We start from the raw sequence: 15,365 nt of genomic DNA, 5'->3' as shown, positions 1-15,365 counted from the left end.
ATGATGGAGGCTTTGGAAGCCTTTCCAGTGTTCTACAAGGCCAGCTGCTTCTGGGATGCTCTCTGCATGCCAGAAGGTTCCATGGGGACCAGCCTGTGGATTCACCGGTGCAAAGAAGGCACTTTCTCTGTCAGAAGCAAAACTGATGGGGAATCAGTGACACCAAGTGTTACATTGAAAGTCTTGAGTGTTAAAAAAACTATCTGTCAAAGAAGTGTAAAAATCCAAGCAAGAATCTATTAAAGGCAAGTGGCTCCATCCTATCACAGCAGTCCAATGCCAGCAATTGGCCTTTGGATGGCTGGCTGCCTCCCAGGTTCAAGAAGTTTATCAGGGTCACTGTTGCAGCAGTATCGGTTCAGCCTTTTAAAGACATTCAAGTCATGGATCCCACCCATGGATCCTTGCCTCCAGAGTACTTCATCTGTGAGTCTTTTCAGTAAGCAGTAGAGTGGCTAGGGAAAGATGCAGGTCCATCTGAGGGCAGCCATCTTGTTCAACTATCTGTCTCCTCATGGTCAGGACTTTGAGTGTTCAAGGATATAATGTTTTCACTCCACCTGTATATTCCCTTACCCAGCCTCATCATAAATCATAATGTTGCTACTTCTAAGTCCATGACTTAGAATGACTTCATTTTAGACCATCTGTCTGTCCTACTAGGCAAAGACAACCCAGTGACAACCCAGAGTCCTGCCCTTTAGGAAGACACCTCCTTACTATGGTCCTTCAAGGCTAGCTTGCATCAGAAATCTCAGAAGCTCCCAGGAGGATAAGAGATGTAATAAGTGTATTCCACCACTTCCACCAGTAAAGAAGAAGAAGGACTCCTAGCCCTCTAGTCTTTGCCCAGAACAACATTAACAGCAAATGTAAGTTATCAAGGCGAAGTAGAGGGTGCTGAAGTAGCTGGGGTTCTGTGCACATGTCAAGCACTCCAGAGGATCATTGCTATGTATTTACAAGTCTTACAGTGTGAACGTGATCAAACCCTCATTCAGACTACCTGGGTAGTCCTTGATGGAATTACATGAATGATAGCCTGTGACCAATATTTTTGTTCACTTCCAACCAGAGACCGTATCGTGTGTGGCGACTAGGGCGCTCCAGATTTAACTGCCCACTCCTCCCCACAGGTTTCTTCTTTTTTTGGCACTACAGAATAGGAAATTCAAGAAATATGCATAGAGATGCTTTGGCTGTACACCAGGAAAAAGCCTAACTGAATTTCTAGAAAGGGACGTAGAGAAGAGTAGCCTTACAGGAAGCCAAGTTGAAAGCAAAGGGACTGAATCTGGATGAGACCCCAGCCCTGTCTACCTTGGGTGGCTTCTCCTGGGCCTTCAAGCTGTCATCACCTAGATAGAGAAGCAATAGCCAAAGAGAAGTCCCTGGCGTCCCTGAGTGTGAAGATGATCAAAGAGGAACCTGAAAATGTCACTGTACATTGGACCTGAGTCAGAATTTACCAGTTCTTCCAACATATGGCTTCAATTATCTGTTAATACCATGAGGGCTTCTGATGCTGACCTGTGAACTTGAAAGGGTTCAAGAGCTTGGAATGCCAGCTCGAACTGCCCACGGAATGCTCAGAGCTGAGCCCGAGTAAGGCCTAACGGTCGAGGCTGACAGAGGTAAAAGTTATTACCCCAAGTGAGTGGGGAGCTGCTTGAACGCGATGAGTTTAAGGCCTTGGGGATAAGGTGGATGTCTGTTTTATGGAAGGAATGTTTTATTATTCCCTTTTGCTCCCTAATGATAAAGGAGTCAATTATTTCTATGTTTACAAATTATACCTCATTAATGTCTATAACCACAAGATAGATTGATACCCTCCTGTGTGCACTGATCTGTAGTTGCCCCTCCCCTTGAACTGAATTCAATAAAACTCTTCTTAGGGCACCTTAGGACTTGGTAGCAGGAATCCCATTCAGTCACCTGGCTCCCCAAGACCTCAGTTCTCTGGCCTGGTTTCCCATTATTATCTTGTCCCCAGTCACAGCAGTCAGCAACACTTTCTTATGTATCAAGGAAGACCCTTCTGTCCAAAATACCCTATCACACAATTTAGTTGGACTTGCTGTCAGTAGGGAAGGGTACAAACACCTAACCCAGGATGAAATTAGTCAGCAAGAACATGAAATCTTTTAGTATGAATAAACTTGAGCTTGAACTTAATAAAAGGAACCTGAAGACAGACAGCAGGCTTCCTAAAGCTCTTACCATGATAAAAGAAAAGACAGCAAGAGAAGCAACAAGAGAAGCAACAAGAGCAGAAGTGTGAATCAATCGAGGTCATGAACCGGGTCACAGGTCTAGATCACACACTCCCAGAAGACATTGCAGCAACAGGCGGAGCTGGCCTGGGACATACAGCTCAAGGTTCCCCAGCAGGTCCCCCAGCCACAGGGAGGACACCTGTACCACCAAACCACGCCTCTCCTCACCTGGAGGCCTGTGCACCAGAGACGACGCTCAAACAGACCTGGCCATAGGAGGAAAAAGTCCTGTTCTTGGTTCAGAGTAAGCCCCACGATCATTCCCACGCTGCTAAGCAGCACAGACCCGAGAGAGGCCATCACAGGGACCTGGGCAACGGTCAGCTCCTTCGAGGGGTCCACAAGGGCAAGCACCACGGCAGCAGCCGCTTGGGCCACAGCAGACACAGACGCCGACCCCCACATCATCCTGCAGCCAGGAGTGTGCACTCAATCCCAAGTGATTAGGATTTGGGTTCTTCAATCTAGGTCTATAGAAACACAGAGGACATTTTCTTTCGAGAAGAGCTATGTGGAAATTCTTTCACACATGAAAATGCCCTAGCAATATCTCATAGCAAACCATGGTCAGGATCGATAGTACTTTATTATAGTTGTGTATTCTTTATTGCTATAAGAACTGGAGTGTGAATTTTGTAAAAATGTATCTTATTTTTATACAGATATAAATGTAGACATTGTTCTGCTTAAGTGGCTTATTTCCTTAAATGATGGTGAATAATTTAACACTGCTTAGTCTGCACAAAGAAGTGTTTGTATAAAGTTTTTGACAATAACATACAAATCTTGTTTTTCTACAAAAGAAAAACACTCACCCAGGGGATGAGTGCAATAGCCTGGAAATAGGGAATATCAAAAAATTGCATGAAGTTGAGAGTGGAGGGTTCAGCTCTGTAATCCGGAGGATTGGGGGACGACAGCTTTTTGCCTGCAATCCTCCTCAACCCGTGCCATAGTCCTTGGCCCAGGCCTTGTTGGATATGTCTGCTGCTGGGGGAAATGTCCCCTGTCACCAAGCTGACCATCAGGATGGACCAGTTGCCTGGGCTGAGCAGTGAGTGTGAGCAGACACTGGAGGTGAAAAACAACAGCAGTCTTCAGGGAACGGGCTCTTCTGAATCCACTGATGCAGGTTTCTGTGTGGATTCCCCTGGACCCTTGGACAGAAAAGAAAACCTTGAAAATCTCAAGAAGAGGATAAATTATGAGGATAGATTCCTTGCCTTAGAAGATTTTGAGGTATAGACCAGCTTGGCATAGGAGCCATTCTGATTCTCTGGAACATGATATCTTTCAGCTCATTGACCAGGATGAAAACAAAAAAAAAGAAGCATTTGAGTTTAAGAAGCTCATAACACCTGCATCTCATGGTTGCCTGTATGCCCATGGACTAGACGAGGGTAAAGATGACTTCTCACAGAGGCAGAACTCAGCCCCAGCTCGGATGCTTTCTTCACATGAAAGAGATGTGAGCGAGGGAATTTTGTTCCTCTTTTCACACTCCAGTCACCTGTGACAGCCAGTTTGTCTGATGAGGATGATTGCTTCATGGACCTTCTTGATGGAGAGAATCTGAAGAACGATGTGGAGGCCCCATCGGGCATGGCAAGCCTCTGGACAGCACCCATAGTTATGAGAAGAGCTACAAATATTGGCAGTGGGTGGGGGCTGTTTGACTCCCCTTCCCAGTGTGACTCCAGCATTTGGTCAGCAATGAAGGGAACAGAGCAATCTCAAGAGGAATCTCCACAGGGAAGCACAAAGTGGCAAAGAGCTTGGCTGGTATTAGTCCTGGAGGGTCACTTAATCTAGAGGGTCTCTGAGATTCTACACCAGTGTGTGTCTCTGACAAATTCCTCCAAAGGTACCATAGAGAAAAAATATCAATGCATAGTCAATAGTATTTTACTAAAAATACTCCTTTTGGGGAAAAAATATTCATAGAAGCTTTTATGTGTTTCCTCTCAGACTTCAGAAATTGTAAATTTTCAATGTGCTCAAGGCCCAAGGGTAAGGACACAGTTTATTATACAGCTTGTACAGGTTGCTCTTGGGTGTGTGTGTGCGCTGTTATTAGAAAGTCAACATTTCTGATTTAAAAAGTTTTAAATCTTGTTAAAAACATTTGTTTCACTGCAGAATTGTTTATAAAAATTCAATGAAGCTGGGCACAGGTGGCTCATGCCTGTAATTCTAGCTACTCAGGAGGCTGAGATCTGAGGATCATGGTTCAAAGCCAGCCCTGGCAAGAAACTGTGAGATTCTTATCTCCAATAAACCACTGGAAAACTGGAAGTGGTGCTGTGTCTCAAGCGGTAGAGCCCTCTCCTTGAACTGAAGATCGCACGGACAGCGCCCAAGCCCAGAGTTCAAGCCACACGCCCGAAAAAAATTATTCACTGAAAATTGGGGATCTGTTTCCTACTAGTCACAGCATTTATACAATGTTGCTTTTTAATATATTAAAAACAGGAAAAACAATGCTCAGGAGGAGGAATAGAAAGAGTATCTGAGTAGCCAAGAAGATGATGGCAATGATGGTAGTGATCCAAGGTCTCCCTGAAAACATCACCAGACAACACACCGAATTTTGGCTGGATAAGAAGTGGTCCCAGTATCTCAGTAGTCCCAGGCCATTTCTGTCCTAAGATGGCTAAAGCCAGTTCAGCCAGTTCAGTGAATTGGATAATGACATATCCTGAAACAGAAGATCACATCAGATGTAGGGAAAGAAGTCACAGAAAGACAGCCTATAAAAACACATTAAAAACTCAGGTGAATGAGTACAATAGCCAGGAAATTAGGAATATCAAAAAATTCCATGGAATAAAAGCACAAAGCAGATCAGGGGACCAAGATTAAGTCCCCATATACAGATACACAGCATGGCAGGGCACCTAGGTAAATGGAAGACTAGACACTGCATGCTGCCTCCTGTTTTTGTCTCCACTTGAGGTATGAGACAGATTGTAAGGAAGAGTTCTGGCAGGCCACGGGCACACACTGCTGGAGCTGGACTTGGGTTCTTGTCTCATTCCTGATACTGTCCCAACACTGGCATCCTAATCTCCAAGCTGCCTTTGTCCAGGATCAACCAGGCCCTTTAGTGATGCTGACACATGCACCCCAGCTTCCTGCTCTCCTGGAAGCTGCTGTCCCTTGGGCCACAGGATGAACAGCAACCACGATTTTCGTACCCCTCCATCTAGCCTCACTCTCCAACAATAGAATCCCAGACATTGTCCATGGAGCAGGTAGGATCCTGAGCCACCTGTGTAGGCCATGGGAACAAAGGCTAGCCAAGCAGGAGTCTAATGACAAGTCAGAAGAGTGATCAACACCTTTGTCTCTGATAAGGCCAATACAGACACTAATTCAAGGGGGCATCAACTCTGGTTGACTTTTCTCATCTTCTAGACAGTTATTGAATAAATGTAAAAGCCTATCTGGCTAAACCAAGGCTAGAAGCAGCTCTACCAGATCACTGATTCTTAATGATGCATGCTTTCTAATGAAGACAATTCTCAATAGCAGAGTAATCAAGGGTTTCCTTTTAGAATTCTAGACCAAAGAGAGAAGGCACAGACAGTGTCACTGAGTGGTAGGACTCCTGTTCACAATCACTGCATGTTACCCATGAAAAGCATTTGGCCAGGCCCCTTGGGGAACAGCCCCCATGGGCCATGCCCAACTGCTAAAGATAATCTATCATGGTGGTTGCTTTTCCTTTCACCTCAAATGCTACCTTTGGGGCCAGCAATGCTGTACATTGATCAGAGCAAGTTCCTCCTCAGGACACAGGTAAGTCAATAATGTCAGGGTTAAGGCTTTCAGTGTGCTGAGCCTGCCTCTTCCAGCAGGAAAATCTATCTCTCTATACCTCCTAGGTACAGGTTCTCTCCCCCACCACAGAGCTTAAAGCTAGTGTCAGAATAGTCTCAGAGATTCTCCAGGCTGATGTTCTATAGGTTTGTGAAGCTATAAGAGGAACCTGAGACATTATCTCCCAAGAACTAGGCCTTTAAGTCCCATCTGACCATTAAGTTTGCTATACTCTCAGCCTCATTCATCTAAGAAGGCCTACCTCTCCATGCCTGCCATGTCCATTGCTGAAGCCCTGGCAGTGCAGACCTGCTACATAGCAGTGAGATGTGAGCTCCATCTAATCCAAGTAGCCCTCGCCCCCAGAAGACTGTGCTAGGAACTACAATAGAAATATAAGTAGATAGAAGAACTCTTTAATGAAGGGGAGCTACTGGGCATCAATCAGGGCCCCATAAGCAGACCCCTGAGAGCAAACATAAAGCTGATCAAAGTCACCCATAGTACTTGGGTATCACCAAGTGAAGTGGCTTCTGCTCACTCAGAGATGTGGAAGACAAAAAGAAGAGGCACAACTAGGAGCCAGCTCTTCCTTCTTCCCCTCTCAGAGACTCTGCATCCCAAATGTAGACAGCAAGCATTGTCCATCTCCAGAGATAGTCTTAAACTACCATTTACTAGCGAATGCCCAAGTAGAACTTTGACTTTCTAACCCCTTCCCTATTTTTAAAAATGGAAACAGAAAACATCTAAAACTGAAGCTTCTGGAAAAAGCACTTGTTCTTGCTGGTCTCCTGTCTCTCCTCAAACTTGGCCTTGGCCTCCCATTGGGAACTTTGAATTTTTTTACCAAATTAGGAGAGAAGGAAACAGACTTTTCCACTCATATATTGTGGAAATACCAGCACTAATGGTATCATCTGCTATTATTCCACATGGAACATTATGAACATGATAGATTCTTTTGGCTAGAATAAGTCAATCATTTAGATGCTTCTAGATATTAAGAATAAAGGCTTATTAAGAAGTGGAAGCCAAACCATCCTAGAAAACAAGGCATCTCTAAAAGATGAAATAAGACTCTCCATCTACTCTAAGACTAGATCTAACCAGATACAAGACATGCCACTAAGTTGTGAATTTTCAAACCGTGAAGAATACTTGGGGTCAACGGGGCAAAATCTAAAGTACCAACACTCACTCACCCATGTGAGGAGACAGAGCTGAGGAAAGGGATTGTAAGACAGCATATGCAATCTGAGCTCATTTCCCACATAGAGGGAACTAGAAGAAGTACCAAATTGCCTCTGTAGCCATCTCCAGAGATGAAACCATGAAGTCATTCATCATTCCTCTGCTTTCCTTAATGGCAGTATACTGCTCTGATCAAAGAGAAAACCTAAGAGCAAAGAATCTACAGAAGTGCACTATGTCTTATTTAACTAAAGCCAAACACTTGATAGACATGAAGCTCTTAGAAATGGTCCCCATATAGCCTCCTCTGTTCTTTTTTTTTTTGTCAGTCAAAGGGCTTGAATTCTGGGCCTTGGTGTTGTCCCTCAGCTCTTCAGTCCCCAAGGAGATGTCTTTAAATACTGAGTATTTGCAGAAGTAATTGAAGTTAAATTGAGGTCATTATGATCACCTGTAATCTAATGGAACCAGAGAGGGCCTCACCATGACCAGAGCAATCTTGAGGAAAAAGTATAAAGCTAGAGGTATGTTTTACCTCAGAATACACCACAAAGCTGTTGGAACCCAAACAGCATGGTGTTGGGATAAGAACAGCAGAACAGGACAGAGACCAGAAACAAACCAGTATTTATAGGCAACTGATTTTCAGAAGCCCAAGGAACACAACAGAGAGAAGGTCCTCATCAATAAATCATGCCATGGGGGTTGGGAAAGTGGCTCAGTGGTAGAGGGCTAGCTTTGCATTCCTGAGGCCTTGGGTTTGATTCCTCAGCACCTCATAAGCAAAAAGAAAAAAGCTGGAAGTGGTGCCGTGGCTCAAGTGGTAGAGCCCTAGCCTTGAGCTGAAGAGCTGAGGAACAGCGCCCAGGCCCAGAGTTCAGGCCCCATGACCAGACCCCCCCCCCACAAATAAACAAACAAATAAATAAATCATGCTGGGAAAACTCGATCTTCATACTTGGAAGCTAGACCTCTAACTCATACACGAAATCAACTAAAATTATAAGACTTCAAAGTAAAAACCAAACATTGGACTCAAAACAATATGACTCATGCAGGGTGAGTCATCCTTCTCCAAATGCCTTGGGTCAGAAATGTTTTGATAAAAGGTTATGGGGATGTATTGGAAATGACCAAATTTAAAGTGGGAAACATGAAATTGCTGTGTTTGTTGTATGTGTACCTTTCACATACCTTAACTCATTAGCACAGTTTGGTATGCCTATGTTTTGACTACAACCTGTCACCCATTGTCAAACAGAATTTTCCATTTCTGGCATTGAATGAGCATTTGGGAGCATTTTGAAATTTCTGAATTAGACCTTAGGGGATATTCCATATCATAGGTCTGAGCAAGGATTTTAAAAAATAAGATCTCCAAAGCAAAAACAAATGAATGGGGCTACATCCAATTAAAATTTTATGCATGGCAAAAGAAAGAGCATAAAAATCCTAGAGAGTGGAAGAAGACGTGTAAACTAGCTGATGAGGGCATAATATGCAGAAATTATAAACTCAATATCATGAAAATATACAATTACAAGTGGACAAAAGACCTGAATAGACAGTTCAAAAGATCTGCAAAATTACCTAGCAGGCCTATGTTAAAACTATTGCTAATTAGGATGATGTAACTCAAAAAGGCTCAATTACATATCACCTCTCCCCAATTAGAAGGGTGCTTAAGTTTAAAGGTTTTGAAGATGTGTATAGACAAGGGAACATTATATACTATTGGCATAGTAGTTCAACTCATATGGAAAATTCTGTGGAGGTTTGCTTAAAATGTAAAGACATGAGCTGAGAATGTGGTTTAGCGGTAAAGTACTTGCCTCGCACACATGAAACCCTGGGTTCAATTCCTCGTACCACATAAACAGAAAAAGCCAGAAGTGGTACTGTGGTGCAAAGTGGTAGAGTGCTAGCTTTGAGCAGAAGCAGCTCAGGGAGAGTCCCCAGGACTGTCAGGAGGACTTCCCATGGTCAGGCAAAAAATAATAAATTCAAAGACACAATTACCATGGGATCCACTACTGGGTATATAGCAGAGACCAAAGTCCTGTCTGCACTGCTGTGTTACTGCAGCATTACTCAAAATAATTTGAATAACTCACAAGGTATAGAACCACCGTAGGCATCAATTAACCAATGGATAAATATAGTTTGCATACACAATGGAATAGTACTTGGACATAATCAAAACCTATCATTTGTGGGAATATGCATGAACCTAGAAGAATGCAGTGTTGAGGCACAAAATGGTAATCTATGGTCTCCATATTGAAGCATCTCACCTTGGGAGAATAGTAATCAGAGGCTGGGAATGTAGGATAAGGAAGGCTGGCCAAAAAGCACCAAGTTCAATAGAATGGATAAATTCTATTAAAAAATTTAGGAGGAGAATTCAAGTGTTCTTACACAAAGAACTGTAAAGTATTTGAGATGATAGCATTCATAAATGATACTATGCATATTTGTCTCAAACTCTCCCCCATAGATAAGCAGTTATATCAATGAAAAGTTTTGAAGAATGTTTACAGTCTAAGACCAGAGTAGTAATTCAAGGAAACATCTTAACAAATAACATCCAACTACGGTTCATCATTTTACATCAGTATACAACTGAGCTCATTTCCAGGAATACTTTAATCCATTCCTTTTTAAGCCTCTCTGCTGAGAGGTCTCCATGACAGTATCTGACTCTAGGACTACTCCATGAATCTTCCTTTCCCCCATGTGAGGAGAGTTGTCAGCTATGTACAAGGCATGACATCTAATCCTGGACAACCATCAAAAGTACAAGGATGAAGAATCCAAGTATAAGGGATTCTGAATTATTCATAGGGTAGGAAGGGGCACCCACTTATAAAATGTGACCAGAGACCATGAAGGACCTTCAGACTGGATAGTCAGCCTCCAGAGGAGCCTAGGCCCCATTATTAGCCAAGAACCTACAACATGCCTGTACATTCCAATAAAAATAGAAATATACCTATCAACTGGCAACTTGAGAGCCTGGTAGAACCAAAGAATGTGACATGTCTTACCTGCAACATGAGAACAGTGCTTTACCACTCTATAAGGAAATGAGAGCCATCATACTTGGAGAAGAACCAGAACAGACTGGAGACTTCCAGTTACAACCAGATGCTGCTCATACTTAATCCCAGGGCATTTCAATTCCTTTACAACCTGCCAATTAGACAGACAGATTTGAGTATCTCCAGTCCCCTTGTCAATTACTCCTTGCAAAAACTGGTACCATGGTGTCAGGCAGCAAACCCTTAATCAGAATCTCAGGAATCAAATCTAAGATTAGCACTCACAAAACACGATGCACTTGCCCATTATGTGGGTTTGGGAACACAGCTATTACCAAAAGCTCATTTCCAGAGGTCAAAAGGCGGTCAGATTAAAGGCAGAGGAGATTTAGTTGAAAAGGCTTGGGCCCTAGGTATAGCAAGGAGCTTACAAACTACATGACTCCACTTCTATTCCACTGTTAAGGGCAATAGCTGGCAAAGGTTGAAGATACCAGTAACAGGCCACACAGCAGGAAACACTCTTGTAGATAAGCGTCATAGGAAACCAACTCCAGGTCCCAGATCAGTGAGACTTACCATGATCTGTTATATCTCCTGGGTATAATAACACTTAAGAAAAAGAAGTAAATGGGAAAAGTGTTTCCAGTAGGCATCAAGAAGCCCGACTAAGAAAGCCTGGAAAGTCATCAAATCCAGCTTGATTGGGACCACAGTGGGACTCTATCGGAGAACCCTAGGTAACCAGAATGGAGGTCCTAGCTTTGAGCATGGACTCTACAGGCTCATCCTGTGTTTCCCAAATGACCACCAGCCTCATAGGGGACACTTCCAGAGCCAAGTTCCAACATCACCTAGCATGACTGGGGCCACAACCAGCGAGCTATCCAGATCATCTTTCTAAGCATGAATAGTAATCAGAGACACTGGAAAATTCTTCCGATTCCTATACCACCAAGACTCTGATGTAACTAGGAGTATAAACTGGAATTTTTGAGAAATTTACCTGGCCAATGGACATAACCCATCTAACAACTAGATCCAGGATTAAGCCTGAATAAAGCAAGAGATGAGCAAGATGTGAGCAGCTGTTTACATCATCTTCTCTAACTATTCTAGACACAGACTGTGGAGACCAAATTGACCAATGAAGCCAACAGCTAGATGGAGGGAATCAGATTATCTGTAATATCTAAAGGTGCCTATAGGATGCTAAAGGATATAAACATATTAGTTGATTCCAAGATGTAATTCCAAATCAATCAGGGATTAGGCCTCTAACCTAGACTGAAAGGATTGGGGCAGAGACCAATGAAGAAAACTCAAGGTAAAGGGTGGGAAGGACTCCACCCTTTGAAATATAGGCTAGAAGAGCACGTGCCCACAGACACCATCACTCATAGAAGAGAGAAACAGGTGGCCTGGAAACCCAAGGCCCATACTCATGGTGATTTCATAGTCAAAGGGAAGTCTGAAGGATGATGCATAAGGAAAAGTAGACTAGACATTGAAGCAAGAGAAACTCTAGGCCATAGACAATGTGGAGCAAACATGGTCACTCATGCAGCAAGACCACACTTTGAATAGTGAAGCAAGAGAAATTCTAGGCCATAGACAATGTGGAGCAAACATGATCACTCATGCAGCAAGACCACACTTTGTATGGTTGATATATATTACCAAACACCAGAACCCTGAAGAGTGGGCATGGGCCTGGCCAATGACTCAGCACATGCAGGCTCCTCAGGAGTCTTGTCTTGCAGAGGCTACAAAAATATTTTGATTCCAGAGAGAACAATGGCTACCCAGGAGTTGGCAGAAGTGGGTCTTACTCAAAGCTATCCTCGTCTGAGTGAAGGCTAAAGGCCATTTCCTCTTCAAAATTAAGCTAAGCATTGTTAGAAAAGAACAAAGTCCAAGGAGGAGAGAGAAGGACCATTACTATCTCATGGTCATGAAGCTTTCAGCTGAAGAACACCTGCCCACAGGGGAAGTATGGGTCCCAAACTAACTCTGAGCCCACATAGGATAGACAATTCCCATGTTTACTAAGAAAACAGTAGACAGAGGCCACTCCAGGGCCAGAGCTCAAACTGTCCCAGCCAGGCAAAAACCCTCCCTGGAAGGAGTCCGATGCTGAGACCAACAGCTGACAGCCCCACCCCAGGCCATGCCATTCCATGCCAATACCAAGGACAATAGCAATTCCATGATAAGAGAGGGGTCCTAGAAGAACAAACTCCAGCAACCATCAAGACCCAGCAAGGAACAAGGGCCTAAGCTGCATGACCAACCATAAGGGAACATGTCCACAGAAAGATGACGTTACCTGCCTTTTCATTAAGAACAAGAATCAGAGAAAGATGCTGCATGAGCTACCCCTCACCACTGAGGCCAGAAGAAAAACACAGGGGGAGGGGTCTTGAGAATCACCTCATACCTGCTCTTGCTCAAGCTTCTGGAAGAACTCTACCCCATTCTGGACATTACCCACGAGGAATATGTACCCCACCTGCCTGGGAAGCTTCCAGCAAAGAATCCAAAGGAATTCATGATATACACAAAATAGGCAAGACATGTACTTGGATATTAATTCATGAATCTTCTGGAGCAGAGGGCAGAGGTAGGACCCCACAGGAAACTAAGATGTTTTCTGTCCTCATAAACAACACCTGCCATAGCAGAACCTGAAGGGAACAGCGGACTTTCAGCCAATCATATACATCAACGTCACAAGCAGCTCAGCTTCTCAGCAGATCAGGTAGACCCATGAGATCAATGCGCATGCTCAGGGACAGGCTGGATAGTTCAGAGGCCATCCATTGTATTGAAACCAATGCCTCTGCTGTTTGCTCCACCAAAAAGTGGACAGGGCCTTTGCGGGGGTTCAAGCTGAACATCAAGGTGCTAAAGGTAGATATGTAAGCAACAACCAACATGACTTCCTAATGGCCAAGCTATTCCTACCAAGACCAAGACAACATACTGGGAGGAAAAGAAATTCATGAGTATGTCTCTGAAAAATTCTCAATTATCATCTGAGACAGCTAGGGTCACAAAGAAACTAGTGCAGCTTTGTTGGTTGCTTCACTCCAAAATGCCATTGCCCACATGGGCAGGAATTGGGACATACAAAGACAAGGGGGGCCTTGTTTGCTCTGCCTCTATTAAGCACCACTGGCTGGGGTACCAGTCTTCAATGGGAAACAAAGAAATATGACCTACCTAGTTTCAGTTAGTGGTCTGAAACATGCATTCCCCACATGCCAGGGTTCCAGTTTATGTGTGGGTCCTGTCCATACCAGCAATACTAATGCACACATGTGCATTAGTTAATGCACACTTGTGGCTGCCTGAGAGTCCCAGGGAGTCACTAGAAAGCGAACATGTGCTCAGTTTTAACCCGTCACTATTGCAAAAGAAGTTCCTTTAACACATGTTTCAAGAGCTTTAAGTTATAGGCACAAGACAGCATGGAAAAAACAACCTTCAAGAAACCTCCTACTGGTGACTTGTTTATCTGCTGCCATGGCGCACATGTGTGCAGCAGATGGCATAGTCTCTGGGACTGAGATTTCAAGGGCCTCAAGAGGGAGCACTGCTTTGTGAGCTGCAATGTAGGAGAGGTTCAATAGAGAACTCTCAAACCGCACTCACCCATTGTGTCCCGAGGACTAATTAAAATAGCTACCCCATAACTGCTCCTCTGAAACAGGAACCAAGACCAGGTTCCTCAATAGATCCTCGTCATCATCCATGCTTTAGCAGAATAACTTTCTTATCATTTCCATCCTTGGAAATTTTCCTTCCAAGGGCTGTTCAGGATATGGATTCCAGTTTAAAATTAAATAGGGAAAGTATATGAATTCATCTCTCAGTCCTTGGTACTCAGTATTAACAGTCACATACTGGCTAGATCTAGGATGGAGACAGGGATTGTCTCCCAGGTCATGCATGCCCTATTAGTGTGATTTGCAATTCAACTTTAAAGTCAAATCAACTCTCTGGAGATTTCAAAATTACACATTTACAATTGATAATATTAAAGATTTGAGTAATTGGCTTAGAAGACAAACTCCAAGGAGGATAAGCATTGTGTGTTTGACATCATTCTTGCTAATATAACCTATTGTTATCAACACTAGCAATTTGAAAGACCCAAAATCAGTGGCTGAGAGGTTACTCTCACCTCACAGAATACAATCATTCCCTTCTATGGTTGAGAGATCAGACACCTTCCTTCCACATTGGGGCTTTGACTTCTTGGTCCTCCAGTTTTGTAATAGACCCAAAAGAAGACAGGTAAGCCTTTCAGGTCCTGGTCTACTGCTTAGAACACGGTATACCACCACAGTCTAGCCTGTGACCAAAGAGAGAAGACCTGCAGACTTGGGAGGACCAGCATCTTCTTGAGGATGAGAAGAACCACTTCTCTGCATCCCTTTCCCTAGGATTATCATCTTACTGGCACTGCAGAAGTTATATTTTTGACTTTTTAAAATGTCTGAAGTGGTTTCAGTGTTGCAAGTACTCTTACTAATGGCTCCTAATGACACTCCCAGATGTCCCAGACAAGGTAAGACTAACTCACTCTGCAGGTCCTTGTATTAGCACTCAAGTATCATTTGAAGTCACATAAGCATTCACAGGAATGATTACTGTTACAGAATTGCTGTCTCCAAGACATCCCCTGTGTGCATAGGTGACCAACTTGAATACAGAGTTTTATAGGCTGTATCATTATGTAAAACCTAGTCACTGAAACTAAACCATGTGTGACAAAACTATAAGCCTTAATATTTTTGCCAGTTATCATGGCTTATAAATACATTAATTGAGATATATTGCATGATTTTCCATTTGTAGAATGTAGTCTTTAAAATACATATACATATAAATGTACATGTATACACACATTACCCATAAAGCCAGATACTTATGCAGGAAATATTTCTAAAAATTAGAACTAATCCTCTCTCATTGAACACTAGAACATGATAGCCACTGAAACATCCTCTCAATACCACTG

General features: G+C 43.3%; 2 pseudogenes; both read left to right on the top strand.

Annotated features, from left to right (window-relative positions):
- LOC138825863 (cyclin-L1 pseudogene) lies at positions 1-2,726 on the top strand (annotated as a pseudogene).
- Positions 2,727-2,989: 263 nt separating this feature from the next.
- Positions 2,990-11,500, top strand: LOC138825862 (M-phase inducer phosphatase 1-like; annotated as a pseudogene).
- The last annotated feature ends 3,865 nt before the right edge of the window (positions 11,501-15,365 follow it).

This window comes from Dipodomys merriami, unplaced genomic scaffold (assembly GCF_024711535.1).
Source record: "Dipodomys merriami isolate MVZ:Mamm:240054 unplaced genomic scaffold, mDipMer1.0.p SCAF_14, whole genome shotgun sequence".
Lineage (NCBI taxonomy): Eukaryota > Metazoa > Chordata > Mammalia > Rodentia > Heteromyidae > Dipodomys > Dipodomys merriami.
The sequence above is the reverse complement of the archived record's forward strand: the minus strand, read 5'-3'. Positions and strand labels throughout refer to the sequence as shown.